Source organism: Astatotilapia calliptera, chromosome 3 (assembly GCF_900246225.1).
Source record: "Astatotilapia calliptera chromosome 3, fAstCal1.2, whole genome shotgun sequence".
NCBI lineage: Eukaryota > Metazoa > Chordata > Actinopteri > Cichliformes > Cichlidae > Astatotilapia > Astatotilapia calliptera.
Genome location: NC_039304.1, coordinates 7669182 through 7682261, shown reverse-complemented (window position 1 = coordinate 7682261; position 13080 = coordinate 7669182). Strand labels below are relative to the sequence as shown.

Sequence of the window (13080 nt, the reverse complement as noted above, 5' to 3'; positions counted from 1 at the left end):
TACCTTTCTGCTGTAGTGATGATTTTGGCATCTTCTCTTTGGTCTGAAAGAAAAATGATTTAACTGCTAGCATCATTTCATCACTTGCATATTTTTATATATTTTATTTATTGTTTACTCTATTTAATTTGTAAAATATGTGTACACACACACACACACGTAGAAAAATATTTAGTATACACATCCAGAAACGCATATACTATTATATATTGTACATATATTTATTAGTTTCAGCTGTAGCCATTCTTGTATTTTGCTTGTTTACATTATTGTATTTTGCACAACTCTGTTGCTTGTGAAGCTCGCACACAAGAATTTCACTCACATGTGCTGTACCAATGTACTTGCACATGTGATGTGACAATAAAAGTGATTTGATTTGATTTGCTCACCTGCACTACCACCGGTCCACGTGGTCCCCACTAAAATCTCCAGCCTTATGTATCCCACCTCGTTCCTAGACTGTAAATTCGTGGCTCCTGCTTTATCTGAGTTTTGTATTTTTCTGTTTTTTGCAAAGTGGTCAGCATTAAAGCTTCCTTTTTGAGTTCACTTAATGTTTAATGAGTCCTTCATTTACGTCCCACTTTGCCTGCCACACAGAGAAGGACATCATTCACTGTCCAAAAACAGCTCTGTGTTGACTTAGCGGAAAAATGGCAACCTGTTCAGAGTGCAGCCTGAAACACTTAGGTCTGAGATAATTAAGTGCTAGAAAACAGTAAATATAGGAAAGGGAAAGACCTAATAGTATTGTAGTTATCACTACGGTGAAAAGAGGTGCTCAGCTGTCAACTGATCACCAGCTGGTGATGAGTTGGATCAGGTGATGGGGGAAGAATGCCTGGCAGAAGCCCCATCCGTGTGATCTTTAACTCCAGACTCTGGCAGAGCTTAGACAACATCCTGGGGGAAGGGAACAGGAGATTGACAGATGGATTGCGTGTTATTTCTCATCTGTTCAACATTCCAATCTACATTATTTATAGAGCAATTTAAAACAAAATTGTTTACCAAAGTGCTTTACAGCAAAAAACAGAGACAAAAGTTAAAAACAATACATTAAACAGACAAATAAATGAACATAATTAACAATAAAATAAATACATAAATGAAAAAAGACGATAAAAATAAATCAGTATATTAAATATTAAAACATGAGTAAAATAGACAAATTGTACAAAAAATAAAATTAACAAAATAAAAAGATTACGAGTGACCAAAAACAGACTAAAACTGACTACAAGCTGACTCTGGCACTACTGCTAAAAAGCCTTGAAAACAATGTGTGTTTTTAAAAGTGATTTGAAGATTTTAAGTGTTGGGGCCAGCCTAATATGGAGGGGCAGCTTATTCCATAATTTGCGGGCCACAAAAGCTCGGTACCCTCGTTGTTTCAGTCGCAACATGGGGACAGCAAGGAGTGACTGGTCAGTTGTGAAGTGTACAGGTGTAGAAGGTCTGACAACAAAAAATAATATTTTAAAATGAATTCTAAAATCGACAGGCAACCAGTGAAAGAACAGCAAGAACAGGGGTAATGTGCTCATGTTTGCGTGTCCCTGTCAGCAGGCGAACACCAGCATTCTGGACCATTCGCTACCGTGATAGTGAGGATGACTAAAATTTCCCAAGTGAGACAAAGAAACTTCTGTGAGACAGGTATGACTTTATTCACTCCCAGGTAGTGTCTCTAATTCCAACATGATGTTCTAGGTGAGAAATTAAAATGTTGTTATCTACTGTATCAAAAGCTGCTGTGAGACCCAAAAGCAGCAGTAAGACGGAATTCCCAGAGTCAGCAGTTAGTAAAATATCATTAAAAACTCTCAAAAGCGCAGACTCTGCAGTGAAGTGCTTTAAAACCTGATTGAAATACCTCAAAAATGCTTTGACTGTTTTAAAAAGCCTGCAGCTGTGAAGACACAATGTTTCCAAACTTTAGAAACAAAAGGAAGCTTTGAAATAGGTCTGAAATTACAGAACAAAGAGGCATCCAGGCCAGGGCATTTCGGCAGAGGCTCGACCACTGCCTGTTTAAATGTTACAGGTTCATTTCCAGTTAATATTTATAGCCCTGTCTTCCCTTTGTTCTTTGTCTCTCTGGCTGTATATCTCCATCTCTCTCAGGATCTGTCACGGATTGCCGAGGCAAGCCGTGTGGGATTGTAGGAAAGGACCAAAAAGGCAGCAGCTCTGGTGCAGGTGAGTGTTTATTTACAGTGGTGGGTAAGTACAAACAGCGGTGGCGACAAAACATGAAACTGGAGACCTAAACTGGGTAAACTAAGAAGACAAACCAGAATGAGGATGCAGGGAGGTCCGGAGAAATACATACGGGAAGACGCAGGGAGACCAAGGGGAAACAACACAGACGAACCAGCGATTACCAAGACAGAAAATGCAACTTAAATACACTCAGAGAACACAGGGAGATTACACACAGCTGGGAGTGATTAACATGACGAGACCAGGGAGGCAAACTGAAAACACTCACATAAGACGCAGACCTTCACAATAAAACAGGAACACACGGGGGGGAACAGGGTAAACACCAATTCGAGAACAGAACCAAAATCGCGAAGAGAAAACACAAAACGCTGGGTCAAAAGGACCCAGGATCATGACAGTACCCCCCCCCCCCCCCTCAAAGGCTGGCCCCAGACAGCCCAACAAGAAACAAAACAGCCAGAAAAAACAGAAAACAACCCGACCAGGGCGGGCGGCGGGGGCCCAGGAAGGAGGGCCCGAAGCAAAACAAAACCGGAGCACCAGAAGGCAAAAAGACAAAAACAAAAAACGAGTCCAAAACCAAAAGAAACGAAGCACACCAGAACACAGGAAAAAAACAGAGTTCAAAACAGAAGAGCTCAGGGGGCCGACAGCACAGGAGTCCAAAACAGTTCGGGGGGCCGGCCGGAGGCCGACAGCACAGGAGTCCAAACAGTTCGGGGGGCCGACCGTGCGGACGGCAACGGCGGCCACTCAGGCGACGGCGGTCCGGGGGCCGGCCGTGCGGAAGGCAACGGCGGCCACTCAGGCGACGGCGATCCGGACCAGGCGAGGCTGCAGAGGCCGGACCGGGCGAAGCACAGGCAGAGGCCGGACCGGGCGAAGCTGAAGACACGGACGAAGCTGGACCAGACGAGGGTGAAGACATGGACGAAGCTGGACCAGGCGAGGATGACGAAGCTGGACCAGGCGAGGATGATGAAGCTGCAACAGGAGGCTGGACGGGCTCCTCGGACCCTCCAGCGGAGACAGGAGGCTGAACGGGCCCCTCGGACCCTCCAGCCGACGAGGCATGAGGCTGGTGTGGTTCTCCGGAACCACCAGCTGACGAGGAAGGCTGCTGGACGGGCACCTCGGGCCCCCCAGCTGAAACAGGAGACAAAGGCCGGAGCGGTCCCTTGGACCCTCCAGCGGAAACAGGAAACAAAGGCCGGAGCGGTCCGTCAGACCCTCCAGCGGAGACACGAGACGAAGGCCGGAGCGGTCCCTCGGACCCTCCAGCAGAAGTGATCACTAAGCCAGCAGTCATGGAGTCCTCTGGCAAACACAAAGGCAACTGGCAATGCACTGAGCACGGGCTCTGCACAGGCAATGCTGATATGGCGCAGTTCTCATGTAGCTGCTTAGACTTCAGGGGTCCAGAATCAGCTGGGGACTGAGACCTAGCCTCTGGGGAAGCCCTGGAGCGGCAAACTGTGCCAATGGCGGCTGAACCATGAAAAGCACCTTGAGGTGAAATTAAACTTTCTCCCTGCACGGAGTGAATGAGTGAAGCCGATGATACTGGAGCTACTGGGGCCTGCGCTACTGGAGCTACTGGGGCCTGCGCTACTGGAGCTACTGGGGCCTGCGCTACTGGAGCCTGCGCCACAGGCGGCTCTGGAAACTGAACTGAGAGAGGCTGCGGGGGAGCTAACTGAGCTGAGAGAGGCTGCGGGGGAGCTAACTGAGCTGAGAGAGGCTGCGGGGGAGCTAACTGAGCTGAAAGAGGCTGCGGGGGAGCTAACTGAGCTGAAAGAGGCTGCGGGGGAGCTAACTGAGCTGAAAGAGGCTGCGGGGGAGCTAACTGAGCTGCCGGTAGCTGCACAGGCGATAAGCAGCTCGCGTTGACATCCGCCACACAAAACACAGCCCCTGAACGAACAGTCACAGAGTCTGGAACCGACACAGAGTCCTCACTCACCACAGCCAGCGAATTAGAAGTCCGAACGTCCGGCTGTGGGGTGGCGCGCCCGCGGCGCGATCGGCGTTTCTTCCCCGCAGATGGCTCCGATGGGCCGGGCAAGACCACATCCGGCGAGTCGGGCAGCGAGGCAGGAGTGGCTGAGAGAAGGTGGGGTGTGAGCCGGAGAAAAGCCTGCATGGTCGGAGGAAGCGAAGTTAGAAGCCATGGCAGGCCGGAAAAGAGCCGTTGTAGCCGACTTTCCACGGCGCGGCGAAGCTCCTCTGGAGGGTTTTCAAGCCACAGCCCGAGGAGAATCTCCACGTTATATGTAACGTCGTCCCGGAGCTCCTCGGACGGATTTACTGCTGCAGGGTCCATGGTGGCTGGTTCGTACTGTCACGGATTGCCGAGGCAAGCCGTGTGGGATTGTAGGAAAGGACCAAAAAGGCAGCAGCTCTGGTGCAGGTGAGTGTTTATTTACAGTGGTGGGTAAGTACAAACAGCGGTGGCGACAAAACATGAAACTGGAGACCTAAACTGGGTAAACTAAGAAGACAAACCAGAATGAGGATGCAGGGAGGTCCGGAGAAATACATACGGGAAGACGCAGGGAGACCAAGGGGAAACAACACAGACGAACCAGCGATTACCAAGACAGAAAATACAACTTAAATATACTCAGAGAACACAGGGAGATTACACACAGGTGGGAGACACAGCTGGGAGTGATTAACATGACGAGACCAGGGAGGCAAACTGAAAACACTCACATAAGATGCAGACCTTCACAATAAAACAGGAACACACGGGGGGGAACAGGGTAAACACCAATTAGAGAACAGAACCAAAATCGCGAAGAGAAAACACAAAACGCTGGGTCAAAAGGACCCAGGATCATGACAGGATCTTTAAAATGATTTTTGGATTTCAGGGTTTTTTTTCTATTTTGTAATTCTGTTTGCAACCTAATAAAAGATTATCTTTATGCCTGCCTTCAGTCCTACACTTGCATCACTAATTCTTCAAACTGTGCCACGTTTGGCATCAAACACGTGAAGGGCAAATACACTGTTTTGTTAAAGTACTTGAAACGTGGAAACATAAAACTGTACTCAAATGGCCTCCGCAGTCACCAGATTCCAGTCCCATAGAGCATCTTTGGGATGTGGTGGAATGGGAGATTCACACTGGGGATGTGCAGATGCCAAATGTGCAGCAGATGATATCATATCAGTATGGACCAACATGTCTGAGCAAGGTTTTCAACACCTTGTTGAATCGATGTTTTGAAGAATTAAGGCAGCACAAAATAAATTTTTGTTTTGTTTTGCCGCAAATCTGTGTTGGATACTGATATACAGAATTAAAAGAATAAAAGAAGGGATATTGTCATGAACCAGAGTCTGCACAGAGGCGGGACCCAAAAGCAAACTCAGTACACTGGTTGCAAACTATATACAATATTTAATTACAGAGGAGATCGGGCAAAAATATGAGGAAACACAGGGATAACGCAGGAGCCGGAGGAACTGGGAAAAGCTTATGGGGGAGGCTGTTCTAAGATGACGTGATCGGCATGAGGACAGGCATGACACATGATACTCAGAAGGTACCCAGGAAAGATCAGGTGGCTGTGAGATCTGTGGGAAGGAGAACCCTGTGTTTATGGGAACAGCTGATCTTAGTGCGGTTAGCGAGACAAAAAAAAGACTCCAGCTAGCAATCGTTTTCCTGGCCCAGTCAATGTGTGGGTTGTGCTTTTGTAACCAAGGGAACCCAATGATGAGCGGAGTGTCAGGGGAGGTGAATGTGAAAAAGGAAATGGTTTTGTTGTGATTGTCGGACGTAATTAATGTTGCTAATGAGGTCTGGTCTGCCTCTGTCTTTCTTAATTCTTTCTTAATTCTCATATATTAAGCTTCAAATGGAATAAAAGGCAGACAATGATATCTAAAAGTGCCTTACAGTTACCCCAAATAAAGACCGGCATATCACTTCCAAACTTAGTATATCTTCTGTGTGATGTAATACAGTTTAAGGTTGTAAACGATCTTCATGGGTCCATGGAGAGGTTATCACAAATCCACATAGATGGATCTACAGTCAAACTGCTGCATTTTTGAGTCTTTTTATGAAATATTTGTACAAATAGTATCTCCATCTTCATACTCTTCAAGATCTTAGTGTGAAGGGGGGTTCCATTAGATATCTCTCTTAGTGAGGATGATGTAAACACAACTGCTTAATTTTCTCTGCTGGCTGGAAGACTCTGTGTTTCTAAGTAAAGAACATTTTCCCTGCTACATTTGGCCAATTTGGATTAGAGTCATATTCATATTATGTGTCATATTCATCTTGAATCTCCTTATAACTGTAAAAACATAATTTTGTATTTAAAAAGACATGCTGTGTCACTTCTGCTTGGCCAATCAGGAACAGTCTTCTGTAAGAAGAGTGAAGAAAGGTTTGAGATTCTTTTCATTCAGCACGATTATTTCAAGAAGATGACATCTGGGAAGCTTGTCATCCATCTCTCATGTTTATTCTTGGGGGAAATAGGTGAGTTTGATTTTGAAAGTTTTAATACATTTTCATGCTTTCAGGATTCCATAACCTGCATTCTTTTATTTCACTTCAGCTCAGACAAACAACCTGAATACCTCTTCTTCTGTTACTCAAGAAAGACGTTTCATATCAGTTAAAACTGGGGACAGCATGACTTTGCATTGTTACAGTAAAGGTGATGGAGCTCCACGGTTTTACTGGTATAAGCAAACTTTGGGAGAGAAACCAAGACTCATGTCTACCTTCTATGTATATGAAAACAATCCCACATTTTATGATACATTCAAGAGTGATCCACGCTTCAACCTGGATACTCAAACAGGTCAAAACAACTTAATAATCTCAGACTTCTGACTCAGGAAGGTACTACTGTATATGTTCTTATTTGTACACATCAACATTTTCAGAGAGCATTACTGTTGCTGTTAAACATTCAGACTTGAACATCAAGGCTGTGGTCCAACAATCAGCTTCTGAGACCATCCAGCCAGGAAGCTCCGTGACTCTGAACTGTACAGTATACACTGGGACTTGTGATGGAGAACACAGTGTTTACTGGTTCAAAGACTCTGAAGAATCTCATCCAGGACTCATTTACACCCATGGTGGCAGGAATGATCAGTGTGGGAGGAAAGCCAACAGAAGAACACACACCTGTGTCTCTAACTTGACAATCACCAGCCTGAATGTGTCTCATGCTGGGATTTACTACTGCGCTTTTGACTCATGTGGACACATACAGGGAGTGCAGAATTATTAGGCAAATGAGTATTTTGTCCACATCATCCTCTTCATGCATGTTGTCCTACTCCAAGCTGTATAGGCTCGAAAGCCTACTACCAATTAAGCATATTAGGTGATGTGCATCTCTGTAATGAGAAGGGGTGTGGTCTAATGACATCAACACCCTATATCAGGTGTGCATAATTATTAGGCAACGTCCTTTCCTTTGGCAAAATGGGTCAAAAGAAGGACTTGACAGGCTCAGAAAAGTCAAAAATAGTGAGATATCTTGCAGAGGGATGCAGCAGTCTCAAAACTGCAAAGCTTCTGAAGCGTGATCATCGAACAATCAAGTGTTTCATTCAAAATAGTCAACAGGGTCGCAAGAAGCGTGTGGAAAAACCAAGGTGCAAAATAACTGCCCATGAACTGAGAAAAGTCAAGCGTGCAGCTGCCAAGATGCCACTTGCCACCAGTTTGGCCATATTTCAGAGCTGCAACATCACTGGAGTGCCCAAAAGCACAAGGTGTGCAATACTCAGAGACATGGCCAAGGTAAGAAAGGCTGAAAGACGACCACCACTGAACAAGACACGCAAGCTGAAACGTCAAGACTGGGCCAAGAAATATCTCAAGACTGGTTTTTCTAAGGTTTTATGGACTGATAAAATGAGAGTGAGTCTTGATGGGCCAGATGGATGAGCCCGTGGCTGGATTGGTAAAGGGCAGAGAGCTCCAGTCCGACTCAGACGCCAGCAAGGTGGAGGTGGAGTACTGGTTTGGGCTGGTATCATCAAAGATGAGCTTGTGGGGCCTTTTCGGGTTGAGGATGGAGTCAAGCTCAACTCCCAGTCCTACTGCCAGTTTCTGGAAGACACCTTCTTCAAGCAGTGGTACAGGAAGAAGTCTGCATCCTTCAAGAAAAACATGATTTTCATGCAGGACAATGCTCCATCACACGCGTCCAAGTACTCCACAGCGTGGCTGGCAAGAAAGGGTATAAAAGAAGAAAAACTAATGACATGGCCACCTTGTTCACCTGATCTCATTGTTCTTGACAATGACAATAAATAAATAAATACTAAATACTAAATCTGAACCCCACTGAGAACCTGTGGTCCATCATCAAATGTGAGATTTACAAGGAGGGAAAACAGTACACCTCTCTGAACAGTGTCTGGGAGGCTGTGGTTGCTGCTGCACGCAATGTTGATGGTGAACAGATCAAAACACTGACAGAATCCATGGATGGCAGGCTTTTGAGTGTCCTTGCAAAGAAAGGTGGCTATATTGGTCGCTGATTTGTTTTTGTTTTGTTTTTGAATGTCAGAAATGTATATTTGTGAATGTGGAGATGTTATATTGGTTTCACTGGTAAAAATAAATAATTGAAATGGGTATATATTTGTTTTTTGTTAAGTTGCCTAATAATTATGCACAGTAATAGTCACCTGCACACACAGATATCCCCCTAAAATAGCTAAAACTAAAAACAAACTAAAAACTACTTCCAAAAACATTCAGCTTTGATATTAATGAGTTTTTTGGGTTCATTGAGAACATGGTTGTTGTTCAATAATAAAATTATTCCTCAAAAATACAACTTGCCTAATAATTCTGCACTCCCTGTACTGTTTGGAGAAGGAACCATGCTGGTGTTTGGGGGTAAGTAACAGTATAGAACCCAAATCAGTCACTGATATTATACCATCAAACTTAAAAGAAAACATAAAATAAAGAGAAGTCTATGTTCAGGATGCCTTGTTCTTTACAGATGAGGCAAAATCTCTTGTCTTGGTGTACGTCTTGAGTGGAGCATTGACTTTTACCTCCACCCTGGTTGTTTTACTGGCTTTTCTTTTCTACAAGATGAGCAAAAGAAATCACTTCAAATCACGTACTGGAAAAAAGTGCTGCATTTGACAGTTTTTATTCACTGATTTGGACTTTTAAGTGAGACTGCTGTTTTTGTATTTTACATTCAGGCCATCAACAAGCAAGACTTTCTATTCCTTCTGTACAGGTATGTTCCCTCTGTGTAGCATACATTGCAATTAAAATAACAATCAATAAAATTTCTGTACACAGCACTTTTAATGTTTATTTTATTTACTTTGTTTTTTCATTTCAGATTTTAGCCACAATTTTTTGTGACAAAAACGTGATCACATTTTGATCTGCATCTCAAATTTGTTTGCATCTCAAATTTTTTCCATGAGTACCTACTGAGATCGCCTCGACATGACTTGTTTTTCATTACAACCAAGTACCATCTAATGTGCACAGAAGGTCGTTATAGCTACGTGCCCAAAGGTACCACAACGTCACTTGTATGTGACACGAACGCTACAACAAAGGTGGGTGTTGTCATGATCTGCAGCTGCAGATTGTGTGAAGCAGAGAGAGGACCAAGGTGCAATAACACAAGAGAACAGGAACTAGTTTTAACCAAAGACGTGCCGTTTATTAGGTTGAATGTAAAAGTACAAATCAGACAACCCAACTAATAACTAATCGAAACTGGGAAACACAAAGGAATAGAGACACAGGGGGAGAAGAACAGATGACCTGACAAGGAACAACAAGGAAACCCACACAATATATACACAAAAGGGTGATTAGGGAGAGTGGAGGCACATGGGAGCACAGGAGGGACAAATAACGAGACAGGGGAAGCAAAACTGAATGCACTGAATACTGAATACAGGGCGAGACACTGTCAAAATAAAACAGGAAGTAGCACGAACACAGAGACTCAAAAACACACAAGCTTGACACCCAGATGGGGATACATGAACATGGAACATGTGGGGGGTCGGGGGGGGGGGGGGTCGGGACACAGGACACCAACACAAAGATGGGGATGAGACAAAGGCAAAAAGTAGCCTAGCTAACAAAAACCCATAAACCAGAGTGCAAATAAACTCAGAGACATAACAAGAACTAAACTGAAGACTAAATAAAACTGAACTTAAACCTATATAATCTTCCTCAAACCTAGAATCATAAATATGAAAAAATAGACTCAAAATGCTTCATCAAAGACGCAGCACCGTGACATCTGTCACGGTGATTTTATACCTGCTGCTTAATCTGTGGTACCTGGTATCAGGTATTATCGTCTAATGGAAAATCCTAAAAACCGTGTGGAGCTGTGCTGAGCTGATTGAAGCAGGTACTAATGGCAGTCTAAAGAGCTTGGATAGAAAGCGACTGGACTTCTTTAAGTTTCATGAAGACATTTCACCTCTCATCCAACAGGCTTCTTTGGTTGTAAAACCAAATGGGGGAGTGTTCCAGGTACTTAAACCCTAGTGGGGGTTGTCACATGAGCCAAGGTGTGAAAAAAGATGTTGATCATTATCACCATAGGTCTTGGGTGAAACCATTGTGAGACTTTGCATCACCCTATCATGTGACCCATTGAGGTCACCGGACAAAAGATATGAGTGGGGGTTTAGATACCTGGGACAGGATCTCAAGACTAAATTGTAGGTGGCGAACAGTTGGTGTCGTAAACCACCCCCTCTGTTCAATGATGGTTGCTTTATGTGGTGCTTTACTTCTGAGCAAACTAAAAGTAACATAGTGTATGCTGTGCAGTGCAGCGAGGAGTGCTCAGACCTCTACATTGGCGAAACTAAACAGTCACTCCATAAACACATAAACACAGGGCACCTCGTAGAATAGCCAGCTCTTGTGACGACATCCAGTAATAGTAGAAGTGAGACATTTTTAACCCTTTAAAACTGGTCGGAGTGGCACGCTCTGTTTTGCATAACTATTTTTAAATCCCTGTAGAACCGGAACCACGTAAGTGAGCGCAATAATCTTTTTTGCACATGAAACCGGAGGAGTTGTACTTACATCTTATGCCATCAGCTTGTCCTAAGTCAGGGTTTCTTTCCACATATGGCTTGGCAAAAACAACATAAAAAGCATTTCGCTCGTGGAGTCCTTTGGTGCTGCAGAGAGGCACCATCCAGGTACAGAGGGAGAAAATGTGGAGCTGTTGGCGACATGCAGCACTGTTGCTGAATTTTGGAAAGCAAATTACGTCCAGGCTTAGGTCTTTGTGTTGATGTTTAAACAATGGAAAATCCCTGCATCCTTAAAACTACAGAATCCTATATGTTCAAATTTACATTAATAAATATGGTGTATCTGAAGTAAGTACTGAAATAAAAACATGCTACAATAAATAGCTGTAAGAGATTAGCTTGGAATAATATGTGTCCCTGATGTTTAAAAAAAAGCCACCTCCTCTGTTTGCCTGTGGTACATACGGTTCCTCCTCTTCCTCCTCTTTCTAGGGTTTCTGTTGCCTGAGGTATTCACTGAGCACGCGGTCAGTTGCGGCCATCTTCCTGATGTATTCGTGGATGTAAACTGTCTCATCCTGGACTGTGGTGCTGACTCTCACCAGTCCCCGGCCTCCTTCCTTCCAGTTAGCATACACCCTCAGGGCACTGGACTTGGGGTGAAACCTTCCATGCATGATCAGGAGCTTCCTGGTCTTGGTGTCAGTGGCTTCCATCTCCTCCTTTGGCCAGCTTATTATCCCAGCAGGGTACCTGATCACGGGCAGGGCGTAGGTGTTTATAGCTCGGATCTTGTTCTTACCGTTCAGCTGACTCCTCAGGACTTGCCTAACCCTCTGCAGGTACTCAGTGGTTGCAGCTTGCATATCATTCTCGTCATGGTTCCCATTGGCTGTGGGATCTGCAGGTACTTGTAGCTGTCCTCGATATCTGCAATGTTGCCTTCTGGTAGTTCGATCTCCTCAGCTTTGACTACCTTCCCTCTCTTTGTTATTATCCAACTATACTTCTTCAGTCCGAATGATATTCCGATGTATATCCTGCTGGTGTGGATCAGTGAATCAATGTCTCATTCGCTCTTGGCATACAGCTTGATGACATCAAGCTGTATGCAGGAGGTGGCTGACAGCTGCTCCATTCCGTAGTCTGTATCTGTAGCCAGTTCTCGCTGAGGGTTTTCAGACCTATATAATTTATGCTGCACTTGAGGAGCTCTAGCATGCACTGAAGATTTATATATGCAAGTAGATATTAGATTTAATGTGAGAGTCTGACAGTATAGAAACTCATCCTTGAATGAGATTGGCCAAATTTAAATCAGGTATGTTTTTTGTCTTTATTGTTTAAATAATAAAGTAATAAATAAATACATAAATTAATACATAATTACAATATTTACTTTCAGTGTGTTCCTTTTCATTAGCACATGTATGCAGAGATGAATATTTATTGACTTTAAATCAACAAAGAAACTGGTTGATTTATTTCTTTAAACCAACATCAGATTCTTCGTTGTTGCTTACCTGGCATTCAGTTGAAATCCACAGGTATAGCATCGCTAGCAAAGTGACTGACTGTAAGATATGTATATATGTCAAGAGATTACATTTTATATAGCTCTCACCATGCAATATTTCTGAGACACTGAGCTCAACACTATAGGTAGCAGGTGACATGTGATCAAGTTTCCTTAACAGGACATACCATGTCACTTCTGCTTGGCCAATCAGACTCACTCTTCTCTCTTAAAAGAGGGTCAATACTCTTTACAATGAGCAGAACGATATGAGCACA

At 44.0% G+C, this 13080-nt stretch overlaps 1 pseudogene; it reads left to right on the top strand.

The window, feature by feature from the left end:
- The first annotated feature begins 6681 nt into the window (after positions 1 to 6681).
- On the top strand, positions 6682 to 9388 carry LOC113011818 (uncharacterized; annotated as a pseudogene).
- Positions 9389 to 13080: the final 3692 nt, after the last annotated feature.